The 25303-nt window shown below is 44.9% G+C and overlaps 1 pseudogene; it reads left to right on the top strand.

Moving 5' to 3' along the window:
- Positions 1-432: 432 nt before the first annotated feature.
- Positions 433-18555, top strand: LOC148505764 (uncharacterized; annotated as a pseudogene).
- The last annotated feature ends 6748 nt before the right edge of the window (positions 18556-25303 follow it).

Raw genomic sequence — 25303 nt, 5'->3', positions numbered from 1 at the left:
TGACCCATCTACCAGCTAATTACCCCAAGTTATCACATATCATACGCAGCCGATTGGCTGGAGCATTATCAGTGGCGGGCTGGGCCGGGGGGCAGGGTGCCATCTGCCCCCCGGGCCATTCTATCGCCAAGCATCGCGGGCCGCCTCCTCAGACAGCAAAGGGCCCTGGTGGTCCAGTGTGTTATGCTGCTCTGTTGCAGCCATGGCTGCATTCCAACTTTGACTGTCGGTGGCAGCAGCGGCCGCAAGATCTTTGTGTGTGTCCTGCAGGCAGCTGCACGGCCACCACCAGGATGAGGGCTGCTGCTGTCAGTCCTCCCAGGGCCGTGCAGCTACTGATGAGTGCCACTGCGTGCCTTCCGGAGCAGTTCACTCATGCAGAAAAGTTTGTTGTTTTGTTTTTCACAAAGACCCCGCGCTTGTGACGTCATGATGTCACGCGTGCTGCAGAAGAGAGAAGAGGACTCAGAGGAGCCGAGTGAGCAGAAGCTTGCAAGGTAAGTGTCGGGCCTGGCTGGGTGGATACATAGAACATGGGCTGCTGGAGACACAGAAGATGGGCTGCTGGGGCCATAGAAGATTGTCTGCTTGGGCCATAGAAGGGGGCTGATTGGGGACACAAGGGGGGCTGCTGGGTCTGACTCTGGATTCAGAAGGGGGGTTGCTGGTTCTAGGGACACAAGGGGGGCTGCTGGGGACATAGACGGGGGCTGCTGGGGCTGGCTGTAGACACAGAAGGGGGCTGCTGGAACTGGGGACACAGCAGGGAGGCTGACTCGAGAGACAGAATGACTACTGCTGGGGCTGGCAACAGAGAATGGGGGCTGGCTGGAAATGGAAGACACTGCAGAAACATGTAGTGCAGTGAGAGGAGAACATTGAAGGGGAGGGGAAGGGATGCTGTGCCCAAACCTGCCTACAGACTCTCTCACCCTGTCACCCACAACATCTTCCCCACATACACTTACCTTATCACCTACTAGACCTGCTCCTGCACACTCACCCTGTCACTTACCAGACCTGTCCCTGCACACTCACCCTGTCACCTACCATACCTGTCCCCGCACACTCACCCTGCCACCTATAATGCCTGTCCCAGCACAATCACCCTTTCACCTACCATACCTGTCCCAGCACACTCACACTGTCACCTATCATACCTGTCCCAGCACAATCACACTGTCACCTATCATACCTGTCCCAGCACACTCACCCTGTCACCTACCATACCTGTCCCCGCACACTCACCCTGCCACCTATAATGCCTGTCCCTGCACAATCACCCTTTCACCTACCATACCTGTCCCAGCACACTCACACTGTCACCTATCATACCTGTCCCAGCACAATCACACTGTCACCTATCATACCTGTCCCAGCACACTCACCCTGTCACCTACCATACCTGTCCCCGCACACTCACCCTGCCACCTATAATGCCTGTCCCTGTACAATCACCCTGTCACCTACCATACCTGTCCCAGCACACTCACCCATTCACCTGTCATACCTGTCCCCGCACACTCATCCTGTCGCATACCAGACCTGTCCCCGCACACTCACACTGTCACCTATCATACCTGTCCCAACACACTCACACTGTCACCTATCATACCTGTCCCAACACACTCACCCTGTCACCTATAATGCCTGTCCCTGCACAATCACCCTGTCACCTACCATACCTGTCCCAACACACTCACCCCGTCACCTATCATACAGTCCCAGCACACTCACCCTGTCACCTTCATCTATCATACCTGTCCCAGGATGTAGATTATTATTAATATGTACATGTGTATACATAAACACACATGTACATATAAACCCACTAGATAGATATAATATATGAATAGTAAATAATGTAGATAACATTTATACTCTATCTATAGTTTTTTGTCACAGCTTTTTTTTCATTGACAAGCCAGGGCCACTTGCTTGTGTTTGCCCCCCAGCCTGAAAGTTGCTAGCCAGCCCCTGAGCACCATTATCGTTGCATATGATAATGGTGCTCCAGATAATCGGCTCCTGTCTCCTGTTTGAAAAATGCCAGTTGGAAGCTGAGGCCCATTTTCTATATGAATCAATCAGTGCATTGCTTTGCACACCTGAAAAGCCTAAGACACTTTCCACTCAGACTAGCACCCCTACTACATTGGTTTAGAGCAAGGATGGGAACCTCAGGTCCGAGGGCCGTATAAGGCCCCCGGGATCATTGGGTCTGGCCCTCGGAGCTTTTTTCTGCTAGCCTCATCTGGCTAGCAGTTTGCCAAGAATGGCACCCTGCAGCCAGAATCTATGCAGCAGTGCCACCTGGAGTGTCCTTAGGACACTTCATACGGTCACACCGCTGCCCTTACAGCTCCCCGGAGCATCCTCAGGGTGCTCCGGGCATTGCTGTAATCACTGGCGAATGTGACCCCACCCAATGTGACATCACACGGAGGGGGCATGGTCTGCACCAGGCCCGCTAATAATTTTATATGTATCAAAATGGCCCTCGGCAGTAAAAAGGTTCCCCACCCCTGGTTTAGAGCGTGGAGTCTGGCATTGTAATATGCCCACCAGTCAGAGGCACAATATAGGTACGTCCTGCAAATATTTAGACTGTGTAGTGCAGCTTTGGTTCACTTTTGGGGTGTGGGTCCCCCTGGATTGCTTTGGTTTATCTGCCTCTGCACCACAGTATAACACATTTTTCCTTCAACACATTTTAACGCTTCACTGTCTGTTTTTTATATATGTATTTCACTTTTTTATTTTTATTCTTTATATGCAGCTGCTCTTAACTATTTCTTTTACACTTCACCTTTCTTATTAGAGCGGTGTCTTGGGGTGGCTTAGCTGGGCTAGTTTGGGGGTGTCCTGCGTTCTGTATTTGAACCCTAGTATGTTAGGGACCTACCCGACAGAGGTTACCCGGATGTGGTGGGTAGACCCATAACCTTGGCCAAGATTATGCCAAAACCTCTATTCAGTGCAATTTTTTTTTTATTTATATACTAACAGTTAATTTGGAGTTGAGCACCTGTATTTCTTTTTGTGGAAGCTGATTGGCGTAAGCACCATTTATCATTCGCAATGAGTTTTAAAACTTGTTGGGTATGATAAAAGTCGTTGATAAATGGGCCCCTTAGATCTTGTCCTGCTAAAGAAGTTTCATCTATATGGTTCACCTACATAGTCTGGTAAATCATTCAGCCTATCCCGGTCAGGTACCTATGCATCCAAGTAGATTCATGTTCGTCTAAAGCAGGGGTCTTCAACCTTGGCCCTCCAGCTGCTGTGAAACTACACATCCCAGCATGCACTGCCACCTTTTTGATATAACAGCGTGCTAAAACTATGGCAGTGCATGCTGGGATGGGTAGTTCGACAGCAGCTGGAGGGCCAAGGTTGAAGACCCCTGGTCTAAAGGTTTGCTGCACACAGCCTGGCTCTGTCCTTTCATAGTCATCTTTTCACATAACAAATAGGAAAACTTCCTACTACTGTACCTCCGATTTGCCTTGTACCCATGTGACAAAACCTTGGGTAGTTGAGCATGAATATTTATTTATGGAAAACGATTTTGCTATAACAGCATAAACGCTAAACCACAGTTTTACAATTAGGAATTTGTACACGATAATTAGCATTGTGCCCCAGTTCTGCTCCTTGTGATTTTGCAAAGAAGATTTAGCTGAAGAGAAAGCTCCAGTGAGAGATTGGGTTTATCCAACATTTTAAAAATGATTATGTGTAATGTGTTTATTATTTGCTGTGTGAACATTGCTAGGAGAATACATTATGATTAATGTCAGGAAATAAATTACAAGGATAAATATGAATGACGATAAGAGAATAGAAGCTCAATTACATAGAGGGAAATGTTCTTTATGAAGAGCACATGGATAGTTATCAACTCAAATAAACTGAATTTATCTTATTATTTCTGCACCGCATTTCCCGATGTAGAAGTGTTTATCTGGTTACACTGTATTTCATACAACATTAACAGGAGAGAACATTAATCATAAATCTCACAATGTGTTCACTATTTACATGCTCATTTGTCAGATTACATTAACTTTTTATGGAAGTAAACCTGCCCTAAACACTGCGCTGTCTTTCCTTTTCTGAATGTCAGGACTGTTATCAATTTACTTGTGAGTCCTTGTACACTGACATTTTTTTAATGAAACTTTCTCCAAATTGCAGTGACTGAATAATGAAGTTAAATGATTTCTTAATAACAATTTATAATAATGCTAATCTATTTACACATTTATACATCAGTTAAGTCAAAAGCATATTGCACCCATTTATCAGTTTTAACTACTTACAGTACATCAGTAATTTACTAACATTGGCCCTCATTCAGAGCCGTACGCTCTGAGCAGAGCGCACGCTCTGAATGAGGGCCGCCCTCCATAATTATGGAGCGTCCTCCTGGACGCTCGTATAGCTGTGGGTCACCACCCACAGCCTATATGAGCATGCAGTTTGATGGCCGCGATGGTCTTGACCATCGCGACCATCGCCACTGCGAGCCGGAGCCTGCGGTTGAGTTTTTCAACCGCAAGGCCCGGAGTGATTTTGGCTCTATCAGAGCCAAAATCACTCCCACTGACATCACTAGTGATGTCAGTGGGCCGGCTTCTGATGGTAGGCGTTCCCTTGGGAACGCCCCCGTCAGGGAGGCACGCTCAACATCGACAGCACGCCCCCTTTGATCAGACACAACGAGCGAAGGAAAGTCCTTCGCTCATCGCGTCTGGCGCATGCGCACGATGGAGCTCCCGCCGTCGTGCGCATGCGCAGTGCACAACATCGACCCACTTGCGAGCGGACAGCCGCTTGCGAGTGGGTCTGAATCAGGCCCTTTGATCGGAAGTGCCACATTTTACTAAATGGTAACCTATGACAACAATTTATAGCTGGTATTGTCTGTGTATTTTTGTGTGTGTGGATAAGGGCTACCACCTTTTCAATTTTCAGATTCCCAGGTAGGTGACCAGTAGGGTTACAACTACAGTATTTTATTTGTCAAATTTCAGACAATTATCAATCCACTCTAGTAAAGTTCTAACCACCCTTTTTATGCTGCAGACCCCCATCGTGCCCCTTGAGTCCTGGGGAGCCCCATTGCCTAAGTCAATTAGGCACCCAGATCGAAGAATGTGGAGACTGGATACCGTCAGCTTGGTTCTAGGAGAGTCAACAGTACAGTATATTGTTGTAACCACTTTTTATACCCTTAGGGAGTGTTCTCTAGTTATGAACACAAACAATAGGATACGAACATTAGTAGTTCTCCACTCTATTTAACTGCATGGGACAGTAGCGCCCCAATTATGAATCTAAACAAAGAATGATGCATTAGCTCTCTGATTTATCTACACAAGTAAAATGCAAAGGCTATCATCTGTTGTTGATACCTAACTATTTTCAGCAACTTAATTTCTGCGCATGTCAATGCATTATCAGCAAATGTTCAACAATGACTTCTCTTTCACAAGTTTAGTTGATACAAATATTCTCCCTATAGCACCTTCTCTTCAAAGCCTTTAGCTTGAGCAATACAAAGACTTAGATTTACACACATGAACAGAATATGGCAAGAGTCATGTTTGCACTGTCATTAACCCTTGCTGATTCAAAATGTCTGAGTCACGTTCTCTCCCACTGGCCCCCTTCTACATAGGGTGCCGTCAACCCCCCCCCCCCCCCCTCAGTTACATCCTACATATAGCTAGGGGCTGGCTGGCAAAGTTTAGTCTGGGGGCAAGTACACAGGACTCGCCCATGAGTAGTGGACAAACTATAAAAGGTGGTTTTAGTGTTTGAAGTCAGGGGCTGATTTCTCTAAGGGCAAATAGGCCTTCTGCTGGAGGAGACAGGTGTTTTTGAGTAAATGACTTATTTTATATCTGACCCTATATATTAAATATCATACAAACTCGGCACTCACATGCTTTTCAAACTGCAACTCCTTTGAACATAGGGAATGTTGGTTCCAAAATATTGCAATAATTTGTTAAGCTGGCCACCGCTTCACGGTCATTCCCATCTAGTCAGTCCCTACACTGATTCTCTGATAAATGAACTTGATCTGCCATCTTGGGCTCAAGCTTGCATACAATTTAAACATGAAACTGGGTCCTGCCTTAAAGAGACAGGACCACACCCAAGGCTATCAGTTAATAAGCACCTGGAAAAATAAAAAAGTTTGTCTTACATTTGAAAAACAGGGTGCCCTAGTACCCTATATATTGATATAGTTTCAAGTATGGAATAAGTACTAATCTGGTGTATGTAGGGGGTACCACAGTAAATAACAGGGATATCTGGTGTTATCATCCACTTTCAATCACAAAAGTAGCGCCCATAAGTTTCTATTGGGGATGTGTACCAGTCAATTTACTAAGCACCAGAATGTGAAACATGTGAAATGTCAATGCACTTCGTCTACTTAATCCTGGAGACTTTCTCAAGACTGTGGCCAACCCTCACAGGTCTTCCAGCTCACTGCTGTAGAGACTATGGGCCTGATACAGACCCACTCGCGAGCGGCTGTCCGCTCGCAAGTGGGTCGATGTTATGCACTGAGCATGCGCACGACGGAGGGAGCTCCGTCGTGCGCATGCGCCAGACGCGACGAGCGAAGGAAAGTCCTTCGCTCATTGTGTCCGATCAAAGGGGGCGTGCTGTCAATGTTGATTGACAGCACGCCCCCTTTGGTGGGCGTGCCGGGGGCGTATCTCCCTGACGGGGGCGTTCCCACGGGAACGCCTCCCGTCAGAAGCCGGCCCACTGACATCACTAGTGATGTCAGTGGGAGTGATTTTGGCTCTGATAGAGCCAAAATCACTCCGGAGCTTGCGGTTGAAAACCTCAACCGCAGGCTCCGGCTCGCAAATTCGATGGTCGCGATGGTCTCGACCATCGCGACCATCACAATTCATGCTCGTATAGCCTGTGGGTGGTGACCCACAGCTATACGAGCGTCCAGGAGGACGCTCCATGAAAATGGAGCCCGGCCCTCATTCAGAGCGTGCGCTCTGCTCAGAGCGTACGGCTCTGAATGAGGGCCTATATTATCCTGCTGCTTGCACTGATACTTTGAAGGTTACATGTTGAAAATATACAGTAGCAGCTGCTAACATAGACTGATTACCATCTGTGCTGGGACGCCAGCAACGGCCAGTGCACTCCTTCTTTTGAAGTAGTACAGCTTATATTCTATTTCTAACTACCTGAGAGGACAGCGATAAAGCAAGAGAAGATAAACTATACAAGATTGAAGAAAAGGGGGTATATTTACTAAAGTGCAGGTTTTTAGAAGAGGAGATGTTGCCCATAGCAACCTACCAGATTTTATTTTTTATCTAGCACCTTCTAGAAGATAATAGCTAGAGTCTGTTTGGTTGCTATGGGCAACATCTCCACTTCTACTGTATAAACCCGTACCTTATTAAATATACCACAAAATCTATATTCTGTTTTGGGAAATTATCCCTTACTATCCTACACTTGAATATTTGCGACATTGTTGATCATTAGATCTAATGGGTCTGACTTTTAGATACTATGTTAAAGGCTTTTTAGCAAGTGTATCAGTTCCTAATTAGAATTCTGCCAACATGTGTGTTTTTTTTATGAATACTTATATTTAAAATACACTATAGTAAAAAAAAACTATATTTTCTATATTTTTATACACTTACTAGGGAGCAAACCTTTGCATTGTTCTCTACTGCATCAAATGTACCTAGCACAGTGATTCCCTGTTTGTTGATTGCTATTATTAAAGTTGGAGCACAACTTCTTTCACTTACTGCAGGTGAATTTATTTATATTTAAGTGAATTTATATTTGAGTGCCGGGAGTGAAAGTACATTACAGTAGCAGAGTGTTCACAGGAAAGGAAATATCTGGCTATGATTTAATATAAGTGTGCATGGATGATAAATACGATTGTGATGACTAGTAGCAAATCAAGTAAATGGACAGGGGGTAGATACACTACAAGATGAATATAACTCTGCATATAGACAAATATATATATATTTTTTCCATGAATGCAATTCGGGAACACATATGACCAATGATAATGATGAGTATCATACTAAGCTTATAGATAAAGGGGTGGGTGCAATTCAAAGATTCTTACAACTCTGCAATCGGATGAATATAAGCTTTTATTTCTATGCACGCTATGCTGTAGCAATTATATCTGGCTTGTGTTTAACTCTCAGCCCAATATGTCAAGTCTTAGAAGTTGTAAAACCAAAGGGGATGTAGTCAGCATCCCGTCGGCATCGCGGGATGCCGACGGTCTGAATACCGGCGCCGAAATCCTGACAGGTCAGGATCCCGGCACCAGTATCCCAACCACTGGCTTCCTCAGGGTAAGTATCAGGGCATTAGGGGGATGTTAGGGTTAGGGTGCGGGGTTAGGCACTAGAGGGAGGGTTAGGGTTAGGCACCCGGGAGGGAGGGTTAGGATTAGGGTGTGGGGAGGTTAGGTTTAGGCACTACGGGGAGGTTAGGTTTAGGCACCGGGGAGGGGGTGTTAGGTTTAGGGTGTGAGGAAGGGGGAGGTTAGGCTTAGGCACTAGGGGGGAGGTTAGGTTTAGGCACCGGGGAGGGGATGTTAGGTTTAGGGTGCGAGGAAGGGGGAGGTTAGGCTTTATGCACTAGGGGGGAAGGTTAGGCTTAGGCACCAGGGAGGGGGTGTTAGGTTTAGGGTGCGAGGAAGGGGGAGGTTAGGCTTAGGCACTAGGGGGGAAGGTTAGGGTTAGGCATCGGGGAGGGGGTGTTAGGTTTAGGGTGCGAGGAAGGCGGAGGTTAGGCTTAGGCACTACAGGGGAAGGTTAGGGTTAGGCATCGGGGAGGGAGGGTTAGGGTAGTGGTTAGAAAAACACTTGTCTTCTCTGTGGGTGTTAGGGTTCTGGCTGTCGGGATGCCGCTATCGGTATTTTGACCAGCGGCATCCCGACAGCCAGGATTTCATACCCAACCCAAACAAAGTACACATGAAATGACAAATTAGTGTCAATGACAAATTTGCAGCAGGTGGAGGTTGAAAATCAGAAAAACGTAGAACACTGATGTGATCGTAATAGAGAAATGATGAGGATCATTATTTATTCTTGTCCAATGCTTATTGGTGGTCAGATTAGGATGAAAAATGCATCATAAATCAAAATCTGCCATTAACAAAATAATGTGTGCAGACAAGCTCACCTCACTAATTGTTCAAGTAAAGAAGCAATGCTAATGTCAATAGCAGGGAAGAAAAATGCTGCTGTTGCATTCTAATCCAACATGTACTTTATCACACAGCAATTGAAACCAATAATTCAATACCAGCACAAGAGCTGCCGATATGTCATCACCAATATCCTAACAAGCAAGCACAGAGAAAGCTTCTAACCTGTCACAAATCACCTCCCCTGTTTAATTTCAGAATGTCTTGATGAAAACTTCACCTATAGCACATGCAAAAGATTGTCCTGAAGGTACCACTCCAAGGTACCATGACAGCAAGAACAGATGAAGCACCAACAGGACACAGATCATTTACTGGTAAGCAAGAAATGATCACAGGGGTAAATGTAATAGTCTGCGAATTGCAGACAATCATGAGATGTCAGTGATTAGCCACTAGATTTTTTAAAAAGAAAGACCGGGCTGCCTTCAACTCACAAAGAGGAACTGCCATTGAGCTGGTGCACATTTCTATGGTGTGTCTAATGGTACACTGATCTTGTGTTTAATGGTGCATCTAAACAAGCACTGAGATGGAAGTGCACCATCGTAAGACGCTGGAAGTGGGCATCTCATACAACCTTAATTCAGGCCCATGGTGTCTAGTGTATCACACATGGGTACACAAGTTCAGGTTCTCTGTGGATGGTACTTCCCGTGTGATGGTAGAGTATGCGCATTGGACAGTCATTTGTAATCCCAATGTTTTGGTTTCTTTATGTGATGATCATTGGTAAATTTGTAACCCAAAAATCATGGATGTGGGTGATATATAATGTGTGTCTTTAGGATATATAATCCATATATAAATTATAGTCTAACAGTTAGTTCTGTCGGACTAAGGCCCTCATTCAGAGCCGTTCGCTATTTGCGTTCGTTCGTTCAAAAACAAGGGGTGGCTATGCAAATGATCCGTTCGCACATTGCAGTCTGTTCACACCTCTAAGTCTGAACGAGCGAGCAAAACATACGCTCGTTTATTTGATAAAAACGCCCCCTGGCCGCTCGCACCATACGTCATGTCCGCTATTTATTAGATTAATCGAGTACATCGAACAGGATATGAACTGCTCGCTATTCTTGTGGTTGGTTTTTTCAACCGCTATTTTGCGAGCAGTTCTGAGTTAAAAAAAAACAAGTGACGTGGTCATTGACGCTGCTGTATTAATTATGCACACCCATAAAACGCCCGTTTTGACCTTTAAGCACGCCTGCGATCGGATCTCCACTCCCCGTTTTCAAGCACCTTCCCCTGTTACCACCCACATACGCCTCATTCTGTCACTCAAAATAGCAGGCACTCGCTATATTGCGTACAAATGATTTTCGGCCGCACTGACTGGTTCGCGCATGCGTACTAAAAACCGTATGCATGCGCAGATGTGCGAACATCGCTCGGAACGAGCGTACTGCCGCTAGCGAGTGGCTCTGAATGAGGGCCTAAAAATGCAATTTTTATTTTCCAAGTAATCAAAGTATAGATATGGGCCATGTTGGCCAAATGCATGAAAAAATAAAATAAATGATAAATAAATGCCGCTGCTTGTGTAAATAGACGACAGCTGCCAGCTTCTGTAATCTGCTTCTGCGTCCTAGGATGCGGCATCGGAACACGATCGGGCAGCCAACATCCATCTGAGTAAGCCTAACCTTACTGGAGGCTGTTACATGGTGTTAAATGGTTGATATTTACATTTAGTACTAATGATGAAAAAATGACGGCCTGCAAGTTTGTTTCAACATATAAAAGTGTCTATAGTATAGTTGTGGTGCATTAAATGGTCTCCATAGTGATTTCAAAGTGTTTACATACAAGTTTGCGAAAAGTTGGGAAAAAACACTTGTAACTCCCATCTGCAAGTTCAAAACCCCATTTCTTATTCATGCAACACCCAACATACACGTCCCACATTATTTGACCCGTTATTCTGCGTTTTAGAGAAAACAAAATGAAACAATGGCTTGTTTTATTGACTATATTTTCCTATTTAAAAAAAACTCCCTACATTTTTATTCATTGTGAAGGGTGTCCCAAAGTTACTGCACTGTGTCTCAATATTTATGCCTAACAATAATGATTTTTTTTAATACTTTTCACCTTTACTGGAGGTGTGCACTAAAAACTATGATTTCTACCATTGAAAACTGTGTTAAATGAGACATATAATTAATTAAGAGACACTGTGATTACTATATGAAAGTGCTGTGCTGAAGACTTCTGTTTGTGTGAGGGACATTAGATCCCTCCACTCTCATTAGAGAGGGAAAAATTTTAGTTAGAGCTGGACATACCAGGATTTACTTTAATGTTTTGTGCTGCTGCGTGCCAAATGCAAACATTTACCCCACACCCTTAATATTACAGTATGTAACATTTTGCCATTAGCTCATATGTGTTCTTCCAACAAGATGAAACTCTACATTAGAGATGAGCGGGTCCAGTTCTCAGAGAACCAGACCCACCCGAACATTACAATTCCGAGTTGGATCCAAGACTGGCTTGGATTTCCCGCCTGACTTGGATCTCAAAATGAGGCAAAACATCATCCTCCCACTGTCGGATTCTCACAGGTTTTGGATTATATAAAGGTCCCCGCAATCGGCTTAATTTTCAGCTTGGAGAGAGAAGCTGTCAGTCACCCAGTGTGTGTGTCCAGTCGGGGTCTTGGGCTGAAGGCTGCTGAGGTGTTGTCCATAAAGGGGCTTATGCTGCAGTATATAAAGGTGGGCTTCCTTCAGTGAGTGCTGCAGCTGCTGTGTCACTAGTCCTGTCAATTATCTGTGGCTGCTGCTGTGTTGTTGTCCTATCCATCAGGCTAGGACTGCAGTCCAAAAAGGGGTGCTGTGTTGTCCGGGGGGGGGTGCTCTGTTAATTAGGGGTGTGTTTCCCCAGTGTAAAAAAAAAATAAAAGTGCTTTTATTTCTATTTTTTGTGTGTGTGTGCAACTTAGCTGCGCTATTATTGTTCGATGACACTGCCACAGTTTATCGTCCACGTATTTGCGACTCTACAGGTGGTCTGTCCGCACTCGTGAGGGGTGCTTGGTTGTCCATAAAGAAGGGGTGCTGTCTATGTTGTTCATCAAGGGGCTGCTGCCTCGTTCAGGGGGGCTCATCCCCAGTGTTAAAAAAGTAAAAGTGAAATCAAATTAATATTATCTATCCACAAAAAATAAAAATAAAGACATATTTTGTTTGTGTGTGTGTGTGTGTGTGTGCATTAGCAACTTAGCTGCGCTATTATTGTTTGGTGACACTGTCGGCCAGACCGCAGTTTATCGTCTATGAATTTGTGACTTTGAAGGTGGTCTATCTGCACTCGGCAGGGGTGCTGTCTGTGTTGTTCATCAAAGGGCTGCTGCCTCGTTTAGGGGTGCTCTTCCCCAGTGTTAAAAAAATAAAAGTGAAATAAAACTAATATCATCAAGCCACAAAAAAAAAAAAATTAGATTTTTTTTTGGTGTGTGCATTAACAACTTAGCTGCGCTATTATTGTTTGGTGACACTGCCGGCCAGACCACAGTTTATCATCCACGTATTTGTGACTCTGCAGGTGTTCTAGCAGCACCTCCACCAGCAAGGCCACTTCATTTCTATTAGATGTATAAAAATTTAAAAATCTCCTCCAGATCAAAGATGTCTTTTAGGAACTGAAGAACTTGATCCTAGATTGATCTTCCCTCATAATTTTTTTAAAGAATCAAAACATTAAAATAAATAAATTAAAAACTAATCAATCCTTCCGTCCTGTCCCTGTCTTCAGTCCATAAACTTATTCCAACTCCGTCAGGCCTCTGACCTAGTTAAGGAAAACATTCTTGGTTTTTAAACTTCCTAGGGGTCGTATAGTTTATTAAAATGCCATCCTGTCTACCACTGCAATGCCACTCTGTGCCATGTTGGAAGCTGAACTGCCACATGTTAGTGCCGCCCACTGCTGTCGCTTATCTTAGACAGCCAGCTAGCTGGATGCAACCTTTTGGCCCTAAACTAGATTAAATCAATATTGTAAGCTGTGAGGTGGTCAAAATTGACTGGAAATGACTGAAAATAAATGTTATTGAGGTTAATAATACTGTAGGAACAAAAACTGGCCCAAATTATGTGATTTGAGCTGTTTTTATGATTTAAAAAATAAAATAAATATACAGATCCAAAACCAAAACCAAAACACAAAAGGGGCGGTTTTGGCAAAACCAAATCCAGATCCAAAACACGAGGAGATACAGATCCAAAATCAAAGCCAAAACACGGGGTCTGCGCACATCCCTACTCTACTTATGTTGTGAGACACTGCGGGGCTGATGCTGAATTGCATGTACTGTATTACTGTATGCGTGTTGTTGAACTGCGCATGTGACTAGAGGCAATCAAGTGTTTTATGCAATTCAAATGCATCTCCACTTGCAACTTAAATGACGAAAAACTGAAAATAGGCTGTAACAGGATGTTCTCACATAAGCAATGTTTAGTGCGGGTGTGACAATGTACAAGGGACGCTAGGCTGTGACTTTTGTCACAAAGGAATTGCTACATGTACAAAGATTCAGCATAATGGAACATGATGGGAGGAATAGCCAAGGCAGCTTTATGAGAAGCACCTTTTATACAGATTTGCAACTTAGAGCCTTGTGCAGAGGTGGACGGTAATGCAGCCATGACGTCATCATTTTCCTTACCTATTTCATACTTGCCTACCCTCCCGATTCGGCCGGGAGCCTCCCGAAAATCAGGTGCCGCTTTCAGCCCCCGGGAAAGGCAGGCAAGCCTCCCGGCCCCCGGCGTCGTTTACGCCCACCCCCCACATTTCAAAGTATACACCCCGGCAGCGGGGGGCCAGTGATGCAATTTGCCATGAATTACGTCATCGTGGCTCCGCCCCTGCTGCACAATGCCATTAATCTCGACATTGTGATAAGGGGGCAGAGCTACGATGACACGATCGCGCTGTCACGCCCCCATGCTCTGCCTGAAATGATGTTCCAGCTGTAAGGCCACGCCCCCTTTGACGGCGTCATGCTTTCCAATGTGTAAGCCCAACAGCTCCCTCCCGGAAGGAGGGAGCTAAATGTCGGCGAGTCTGGCCTATTGGAATTTGTACAAAGATGCCCAAGGGCAGCATCACCAATCCGCCGCTTTGAGTGAAAAGTTGCACCATTGGACGCACATTGGTAGCACCATTAGGGCAGCACTTATGGTTATTTAGGAACATAACCACTGGTACCTGTGCAATTGAGAAAAAAGACGCGCCGGCCCGCTGCAATATGCCTGCAACACACCCATGTCCAGGACCGGTGCAAGGTTTCAGGACGCCCTAGGCAACATTTCACCAACCGTCCCTGCTCCCTCCAATTCATATGCCATGCATCAGTCTCCCCAGTTAAATAATATGCCACACATCAGTGTCACAAATTCATAATATACTACCAAGAATATTGCACACAGCAGAGAGCCAACATCATAATGTACCTCATAACACTGCTGCAAATTCATACTATGCCACACAGCTGTGCCACAAATTCATTATACGCCACTCTTCAATGAATTATGCCATTCATTTTTTTTTGCGGGCTCAGCTGTGATACCCGAGAAGAAATGGATATAGTTATTCAATCATATAGAGCCTGTTAGTTATATATAAATTCATTGATGTACACCGTAATATATATATGTTCATGTTGATATGGTAATGTAAGAGGGGCTGTAGCAATGTAATGGCACCTATAGCCCGGTGCCCTATAGTCCTGCTGGTCTCCCCCATCAGTGAGTGATGGACTTTTCTAAAACAGCCCCAGCACGGACTTCACCATTAACTGCAGGGGGGGACTTGAGCTGGACACTGCAGTGAGGGCTAGGAGAGGTTATAAAGAGACCTGACAGTTGACAGTTGGGAGGAGTGTGCCTGAGGCAGTTCAGTGGAAAGGAGCTCCTGCATTAAGTGTCCCTTACCTCAGGGATATCGGTGGTGGTGTCCAGGGAGCGGCATCCGATCCGTGTTGGTCGGAGGGCATGACGGGTCCTGAGTGAGCTTCCTGAGGGGACAAGAGAGCAGGACTCATCGGAGGCTGTGTGAGAGGGTCCGCAGCCATGAAGGAAGCACAGGAACTTGAGCTGACAGGAAGCTGCCAGGTACATAGAGGGAAGTAGCATCCACGGGACCGCCCTAAATCCTTCTCCCTCCAGAGTGACTGACAGCCGGGAGCCAGAGAGGAGAGGAGATTGCTGTTCCAGGTGCTGAAGCTGTACTGCAGGGAGCAGGTCTGTCAGCTAAATACACATCACACCTCAGTACAACACGCTGCAGATATAATGGACAGTTATACAGCTATTATGTGGTCCTGATCAGCATTAGTATCTTCTGTTAGTAGAAAAATCTACTGAACTGATACATCTACAGTAGCTTTTAGCTAAACGGCTCAAGTTAAACATTTCACCAGTAGTAACTACATTAATGCCAACTCCTCTCCTTACCCTATTTACTAAGAAGGAATAGAGGTTGATTGAACAGATCCAATGATAAATAAGCTTGACCTGAGGTAAATCGAACTGTCAGGAGAGTATAACAGGATCCCTCAGTGGGTAAAACCTAACAGCTTACTGCTGCTGTAATACACCTTCCATATATATATATATATATATATATATATACATATATATATATATATATATATATATATATAGTTTCCCTCTCCTGCCACAGTCTCTCAGGTTATATTTATTTATATATATATATATATATATATATATATATATATATATATATATATAACCTGAGCGACTGTGGCAGGAAAGGGAAACTCCGGTTCTAAATAATTAAAAAAACTGCATCCAAAATATGGAGGATCTGTCAAGATTCAGCTTGATATAAAAAGAACCGTGAGTGAGTTCAGGATATTACGCCAATGATAGGCAGCCTCAGCTACTGTACATTCAGTGACAATTAAAAGAGAATATCCATCCTAGCGAGTGACAGTCATCTTAAGGGACAGCATCAGTCCACCTAAAGTAATCTACAGGCCTGGGCTTGCAACATACAAGAGACAGAGCCAGAGTCAGTACAAGTGTCAGAGCAGCGTTACCAACCATCATTAGTTATCAGGGAACTATAGTAATAAAGTAACCATGTATTCAAATGTGCACCAATGAAAGGGGTATTGGCCAACTTTGAGGGACTTGTGAGCTCACTAAGTCTTGAAACCTGTTTGTGCATAATCTGCTAATAGAGTTATTTCATTATTTTCATGTACAGCAGTTTGTAAACATAAGACTAATCCATTTTCCCACAGTACAAGATCAGAAGCATTCCTTATTAATAAAATTCAAACCCAAAGAGTGTGAACCATTGTTAAAGGTGTTATTAGTGTATTTAATGCGATTATTAGTGTAAATCTTTACTATTGGCTGTAGACTTGAAAGATTATTGTTAATTGTAAATATTCATTACAAGTCGCTGTATTATTAAATAAAACTACAGAAAATTAATTCATTCTTGATACCACTTAATCCGGTGGGGGTGTTACATTTTGGCGTCACACGAACAGGACGAACAAAGAAAAATGTCAGAACCCCAGAATCCTGCATCCACTCCAGGCAGGAGACTATTACCTGCCTCACCAAAAATCTTCACCGTCATCCAATGCATTGCTCGGTGAAGGAATGTCACCCTCAACATTGGTATCGCCAATTACGATGCCATATTATTTTGGGGCCCCTTGGCTCCCAACCTATAGTGGAGATAGTATGGGAGAAGTTGGAACAACGTTGCTGGATTTTAAGGAAAAGATCAAAGCAATGTTCCGCCTATCCTGTGAGCGAGCAGCAACAAGTAGAGATACTGATTGGGCAGTTGAAGGGAGCTGCACTTAGGGAAGTCTTGTCATGGCCACGAGAAGAACGACAAAAAGTAGAACATCTTACAAAGAGTAACCACTATCTTCGAAACCAGAACAGTCTCACAACTAAAAATGTTGTTTTATGGTCGACAACAACGGACCAGAGAGAGGCTTAGAGACTTCGCCCTGAGCCTCCAAGAGGCACTAAAAGCTATACAAGCTGTAGAAAACCAGGAAATTAGGAACACGGATGAAACTCTTATTTCCCAGTTTATTGAAGGGGCAAATAAGGAATGTGTTCGAAGTCAACTGAGAATGCTAAGGATGCAATTAGTAAACTATACATTTCTCGACTTCAAGGAGGCAGCCATTAAAGTTATTGGTCATAATGCTAATCAAGAACTTGTATTCCCAGAAATACCGGGTTCTCAGGAAACACCCCACCCACCAGGAAATGAAAGCAACATGGGGAACGAGGCAGTTAGACAGAGTGTTCAAATATGAATGAGAGACCCGAACAAACATTAAAAGGACAAGTAGCTGACTTAACAGCAGAGCTAACGGAAATGAGCAAAGAAATGCGCCATCTAACACGCCCAAAGCCTGCCCCTTCATCCGGAATGCGGTGGGGTCCAGATCAGAGAAGTGCCAACAATGATTGGTGGGAACCCCCTTGAGGCAACGGAAGAAGAGCCACAGATAGATTCGATGCCCAAGGACGACCCATCTGTCGAGGCTGCAACCAGAGTGGCCACATTGAACGGTATTGCAACCAGAGGGAGCTGCTAAACTTAGAAGTCCTGGGGTCGAGGAACAGCCCTCAGGAGAGACAGACCGAATAGGTCCATTGTTGGAAGATAGGCGACCCGGAGATGTGAATCAATGACCAATATCACAGAGCCAAATAAAATTTGTGAGCACTCCACCTGCAGGAAGAATTTCCGGAAAAGTCGTCTGGTTTCATGTGAAACGCGGGTATGGATTCATCAACCGGGATGACACCAAGGAAGACGTGTTCGTCCACTACACCGCCATCAAAAAGAACAATCCCAGGAAGTACCTCCGCAGTTTGGGAGATGGAGAGAATGTACAGTTTGATGTGGTCCAAGGAGTGAAAGGTCTGCAAGCAGCAAATGTCACTGGGCCTGGTGGTTTTCCAGTACAAGGCAGCAGATATGCTGCAGATCGTAAGCGTTCTTGGTGCTATTCACGTCGCAGAGGTTCTCCACAAAATTACCAATACCACGAATATAGAGAGGAACCTCAAGAACCGGAAAGTGAAGCAGCACGGCAGAGATGGCAGAATGTTATCGGGCCACAATCTCTTCTAGAACCAGAGAGCAAAGCTAGAGTGGAAGACATCCCTCTCCAAGTAAATTACTTCAACCAGGAAAATTCCGAGGCCACTGAACAAGAGACCGACCATGAAAGGGTGATTCACACAACCAAGAGAATCGGAACTTCCTAAACCCCTTTGTTCAGATTCCAGTGGGTGGTCAAATTGGGAGGTTGGGGACCCCCTACTGCCGCAGCTGTGCGGTAGTGCCGGACCCCGGAGGCTCTAAATGGATGCTGCACGCATGCGCGTGGCATCCTTTCGGTGACGGGACAGGGCTGGGGGAAGCCCAGGTAGTTAGGCTCCCCCCAGCCTGACGTTATTTGGAGGCAGACATGCCTCCTAATAACTTCATGTAGGGGGCGCGACGTATGGTAATTAGGCCACACCCCCATTTTTGGTTGCGCACTGGAGGGGGTCGGCACAGTGTGCTCCGTCACCTGGAGCCGGTCCTGGTGCCAACTGATCACCTCCAACTGTCACTTTACAGGCTGTGGGGTCTATGCACTAAGCCTTGGATGGAGATAAAGTGAACAGAGATAAAGTCCCAACCAATTAGCTCCTAACTATCATCTTACAGACTGTGGGCCTCATTTATCAACGAGTTTTATCATACGCAAAGAGTGATAAAACTCGTTGTGTATGATAAATGGTGCTCCGGCCAATCAGCTCCCAACTGTCATTTTTCAAACAGATGACAGTTGGGGAGCTGATTGGCTGGAGTACCATTATCATACACAACGAGTTTTATCACTCTTTGCGTATGATAAAACTTGTTGATAAATGAGGCCCTGTGTTTGAATAATGACAGGAGCTGATTGGTTGGGACTTTATCTCTGTTAACTTTATCTCTCTGCAAGGCTTAGTACATAGACCCCTTTGTCTTTTCTTGACATTTTAGCAGTATGAATAAGATGCACATTTTGAGAAAAAAAGACGATTGGTGCGGTTAAGTCGCATGGAATGAAGCGCGCCAAGTGGGGCTATTTGGAAAGGAGGACACAGCTGTATGTAAAGGATGGTAACAAGAGAATAGATGCTGATTTCATCGTAACCCTTCTGAATCATCATGATAAGCAGAACACGGGCACATTTTTTATTGCATCTAAAACTTAATTAATACATCTATATTGCCTATAAACACTTACTTAAACTCTTCAGTATTCAGAAAGCAAAAAATAATATGTCAGAGAAAAGAAGGTGTCGTTGTGTTCAAAACAACCTCATGCCAGTGATAATGAACGTAATAATGAAATTCAGTAAACTGTCATCAAACTCCTTCTCGGGGAAACAGCAATACTATTAACGCCAATGCAGCATTGCAAATGCATCTGGTTTGATAAGAATAGTTGTCTGTGTTGCTGAGGATGAAAAGCCACGTAATAATGCAATCTGTGGACTCAGGGAGGTGGCAGCAGCAGCACAGTATGAATTGCCTTACAGTGCTTCCAGCTGATTGGGAATATGGGCAAGTGAATCTGGGCCAGTAGCCAGAAGTATGAAAATGACCCATGTCAACAATTTCCTGCCCCGGATCCAACGTCTTGCCTGAGTGCAAATTCAGTGCTGCCAGTAGAATTGTGACCGAAAAAAAGCAGTTTTCCTTGAAATATTTGGAAATTACATTCATGACATTTAAATGACATTCATAAAATGGATCAGGGATAAATAACCCCTCCGGTGCAAGATTCACAAAATCAATGTGATGCTACTGTATATTAAATATGTGTAAGAAAAAACATTCTGTAACAAGCATAGAATAACGTAACTTGACATATTGAACAGTAAATAATATTTTGTTTTCATAATTTATTAAAATTTTTTTGTCCCCTTGAACCACAACGCTCATGAAATACAAGGTGTCGATGGAGTTTAAATGTTTGAGAAGAACATAATATCTTCCAAGGATAAACTGCACACAATGGGCGGAATTCAATTATTTCTAGCCACTATCGCGCCCGACGGAGCTATTCTATTCTTGCTCCTGTCGGGCGCGATCAGCTGCCAGCGCTACATTTCAGCTCGCACCCCCTGGGGGATGAGAGCTGAAATGTGCGAAAAGTGACATGTTTGGGCGCCCAAACATCACTTTTCACGATCGCGCCCAGCACTTTGGTTGGGTTTAGCTGCTTTACGCGGCTAAACCTGACCTCTATGGGCGCGATCAGCGCGAACATCTTGGACAATTGTATAGCAGCCCGCGATCTCCTGTCACTTTAGACGGGAGATGCGGGCCGCGAATACAATTGAATTCCGCCCAATGGGTCTAATGCAATACAAAGTGAGTACGGAATATTGGGCCTGATTAAGAGATGGATGATTTTGCACAGCTGCTTTGTCTTTGTACACAGTGGCTGTGTTAAATCATTCAAAAGCTGCAGGAGGCGTCTTGTGCGCACTGCAGGCTTTATGATCCGATGCTGTGTCCGCAGATCCACTATCATCTCCTTGAAATAGACTTTAGTGGTCGATATGCATCAGCGTGGGGTGATTGATGGTTACTCTCTGTTGCTCTTCCAAACCTGTACATTGTGGAACCCTCTCATTTTAATATTTTTCTTTTTGACTACATAGTGGGAATTTAAAGAAATATTTGATAGCATACGATATTAGTTCATGTCCACCTTTGGATCCTGTCGGTGTAGTCCAGGGTGGATAGATGGGATTCCCGCTTTTCAAACAGCGGGAGTAATATTCCTATAAATAGTGGGACCAGTACAACAGTATAACCGCACTTGACAAATAGGAGGACCTCGAAACGCGTGGTGCAGGAAAGGCGGAACTTCATTGGACTTGTGGTTACCTGATCAGACATGTGGATTGCCATCCTCACCGTTTGAGCAGAGGGAGCCTTGGAACTAGAACTTGCCTTTTCTGTGTCTGTTGTGATGAGCTCAAATATCATCTATTTCTGGTAGGTGACCTACTACATGTATAGAAGGGAATCGGTATTTAATGCCGGATGCTGAATAGCCTCCAGATCAAATACCGACAGCGGGACCCCGACGGACCTAATTTCCAACTGGAGCTGGTAAGTAACCTAACCCTCCCCTCTCCCCCCCTAACCCTCCCTTACAGGTGCCTAACCATAACCTAACCACCTAGTGCCTAACCCTAACCTCCCTCCGTTAGTGCCTCAACCTGACCCACCCACCCGCACCCTAAACCTAGCCCTCCCTGGGGGGTGCCTAACCCCCCGTAGTAGTGCCTAACCCTAACCCCCCCTTTCCCAACCCTAACTTTCCTGGGGGGTACCTAACCCTAAGTCCCCCCGGGGATCCCTAAACCTAACCCTCCCTCCCCCCCCCGCGGATAGATGTTAAGACACCCGGCTTGCCTTCATTCGGGTATGCCGGGTGTTGGCAGATGAAGATGATGGGGGCTGGGGAAAGAGGAAAGTGATAGGGGGGCTTCTGGGCTAAGGATGGTGACGAGAAGCTGAATTTGAGGAAGGTGAAGAGGACTGAGGATGGCTGGCTGCAGACACCATCCCTTCTACCCCTGAGGCAACCACAGCATTGTCATTAAGAAGACCTTGGAAGAGACGGCAGACAAGAACTACAGCCAGCATCATCAGTGACAGACAGACAGTGTGGTAAGTCATAGTGTATTTTTTACTTCATTTAAAGGCTGGCATATCTTTCAGTTAACATTATCATGCTTCACATATCACACATACAGGGGAGGGATGTGCAGGATCGGGGGTGGTGGTGAGAAGGTGGGGCCCCCAGAGACATCAGTGTACCAGGCCCCGAGATTTCTGTTGCCGGCCCTGTGCACACTAGGGTTATTTTTTTGTTTGGAGCCAATTAATTTACCGGTATGTTTTTGGATTGTGCGAGGAAACGAGTACCCGGAGGAAATGCACGCAAGCACAGAAAGAATATAGAAACTCCACACACTTAGGGCGGTAGTGGGAATCAAACTGTGAGGCAGTAATTACACCGTCTGTGAAAATGAAGGTTGTTTTATTGATCATTTGCAATGAGTGTAGCACTGTAAAACAATTTCAAACAATTACAGTACAAAACAATGCAGAACATGGACAAGGTGTATAAACATTGAGCAGCAGTCATAATATTATAAACATAATAAGCAGTGGGGTGGCCAAATCCAAAGGCTTGGTGGCGTTGTAGACAGTGGGAAGGAGATGATTGTATAAGTGAGGGAAGGAAAACCACGTAAGGGAAGAGGGTCCCGGTCGTGAGAGCTTACAATCTATTCTTCATCTTGCAGTCATCGCCATGAGGAAAAGACACAGTAATATTTCTTCATAAATTATTATAATGGCATTGTGCTGCCTGCACCTCGCTAGTTGGGTGAGTTCCTGACATAGGGGCTGATTCAGACTCGCTCACAAGCGGGTCAATGTTTGCCCTCTGCGCATGCGTTGCCCCCGGCGTAGGCATCAGTAGTGGGCTTCCTGCTCTATTAGATCAGGGAGTCCACAGGGTCTCCTCGCAAGCCCGATGGTCGCGATAATCGCGTCATCTCCAGCCCGCTTGCACAAGCTGTGGGTGGGCACCCACAGCTTAGCGAGTGGGCAGGAGAAAAAAATAAAATAAATCCCCACCCTGATTCAGAGCGAGCGCTCGCAAACAGCAAGCGGCTCTGACTCAGGCCCATAATCCAAGGCTAAGGTCCTTGGGAAACCTTTGAGCCTTAAAACTGTACCTACAGTATGCACAAAGGCATTACATAGAAGTGTTATGGGGTGTTGTGGTATACGAGTTAGACAATCAGAATGTTGACATTAAGCATGTAAGCAGGAGAATGTCAACATGGTCTGAGTGTTGACATTCGGTATGTCGACATGTTGAATACACCTATGAATTCTCAATTTCCAAATATAATTCCAATAGATCAATAAGAAATGTGCTGCGGGCCTGATTCGATACGGATTGCAACTGCAACAGTGTACGCAGATCAGCCAATGGTGAGTTCTGTGCATACGTATGCATCACAGTGCGCGAGTTAGCATTGCGATCGCACTGTGATCACCTACGCAGATAGTTATCCATCGCAGAAAGAGTGACAGGCTTTGAGCGTTTGGGGGTGCTGAAGGGGGAGTAGTTGGAGAAATGCAGGTGTGCCCGTCCGTTTGAACGCCGTTGCATGGGCATGCATAAATTAGCCACTGCGACGGCACACGCAGTTGAGTACTTACTGCATGTGACGGGGTTAGCAATTTCTGAGTAATGTCTGACCTGTTGTAATTGTGCGTGATGGGCCGAAGTTACTCGGTGTTCCCGATGTATACGCAGGATTGCAAGGTATTACGGATCTGGGATAGCGGTAATGGGCGTTACTATGCTGGCTGTGCGACGGCATTGCGATTGCAATCATTAGCATATTTTTGCAGCAGAACTGCGTGTGTAATCGCTGCCGCCATCGCAATAGCGATCCGTAGTGAATCAGGCCCTGTGTCCACAACTTTGCAGCTGCGTAAATTACTCTTTTTGTTTCTATTTAGTTGTGAATAATGAGCGCTGTGTTTTTGTTTGGAATCTATTTCTTCTGGCTGAATGTTCTGTTTCCTAAGAATTTACCATACAGTAGTTAAACAAACTAAAAAGAAAACTCGAAAGAATAATAAGACACTAATATGACATTCAAAGTACTCTGTATTCTGTTTTAATATGCTCCTAAGTACACAGTCGATTAAATGATTGACTAATTACAGATCGGGGCATTTTTTCTTCTATAAGTGCAGCACTGAAAGTGATGTTAGTTATAATTTCAAGTCTTCACACTCTCAATTAAGGCTGTGGTAGGATTGCAGACTTTATACATGACGCCTAGCAGGTTAATTGCCACTTGTTTTGGGTTCATACAATATGTAACTTGTTAACGGACGGTTATTTTTAAAGGTAGTTGTACTCAGTGGTGAATTATTCTATAATAGTGTGGGTGGGTGGCACCAATCAATTTGGGGAATAGGGCAACTGGTGTCCCATAGTTTTGGCACCATTTTGCTGGAGGCTCATCACTGCATTTTTTCTTCTTGCCCACCTTTTTAATTTTTGTGTTATCTGACATGGGGGGAGGTTGGGTGCTGGTTTTACCAAGTCTCCTGCCTATTGGGCTTTTATTAAATGTTCTGCCTCAGACAGCATGGAGCAGTTATCCAGGCGGGTTCCCATTCCTCTCTGCTTCCTGTGTTCCCCCAATGATCCAATGTTACTCCCCTTCCCCACTTGCCATAAAGGTTCCCACAGAACACATGAAGTGAGATGCTTAGGGAAACGGACAGGCCAATTTACTTATTCATGCTGAGAGTTCAGCTGGCTGATCCTAGCTCTTCTGTATGCCTTGTCTATCTATTGTTTTCTCTTTACGTTTCTGTTCCTTTCATCCTTTTTTATGTCACATATTTTACCTTGTTACTCCATTTCCTTTCATTTCTCACTGGCCAGATTCCCCTCAGTTATTCTGCAAACCTGGTGCGGATGCCAACTTCTCATGTGGGTAAAGGGCCTGATTCAGAGCCGGTCGCTATTTGCGCTCGCTCGTCCAGAAAATAGGGGTGGCTATTCAAATGAACCGTTCGCTGTTTGCGGTCTGTTCACGCCTCTAGGTCTGAACGAGCGAACAAAACTTGCGGTCGTTTTTTGGGAAACTACGCCCCCTGGCCGCTCGCATCCTACGTCATGTCCGCTATTTATTAGATTAATCGAGTACATCGAACAGGGTATGAGCTGCTCGCTATTCTTGTGGTTGGTTTTTGCTACCACAATTTTGCGAGCAGTTCCGGCTAAAAAAAACCCCAGTGACGTGGTCAATGACGCTGCAGTTTTAAATATGCACACCCATAAAATGCCCGTTTTGACCTTTAAGCACGCCTGCGATCGGATCTCCACTCCCCGTTTTCAAGCACCTT

Source organism: Taudactylus pleione, unplaced genomic scaffold (assembly GCF_031769625.1).
Source record: "Taudactylus pleione unplaced genomic scaffold, aTauple2 ptg000437l, whole genome shotgun sequence".
Classification (NCBI taxonomy): domain Eukaryota; kingdom Metazoa; phylum Chordata; class Amphibia; order Anura; family Myobatrachidae; genus Taudactylus; species Taudactylus pleione.
The sequence above is the reverse complement of the archived record's forward strand: the minus strand, read 5'-3'. Positions and strand labels throughout refer to the sequence as shown.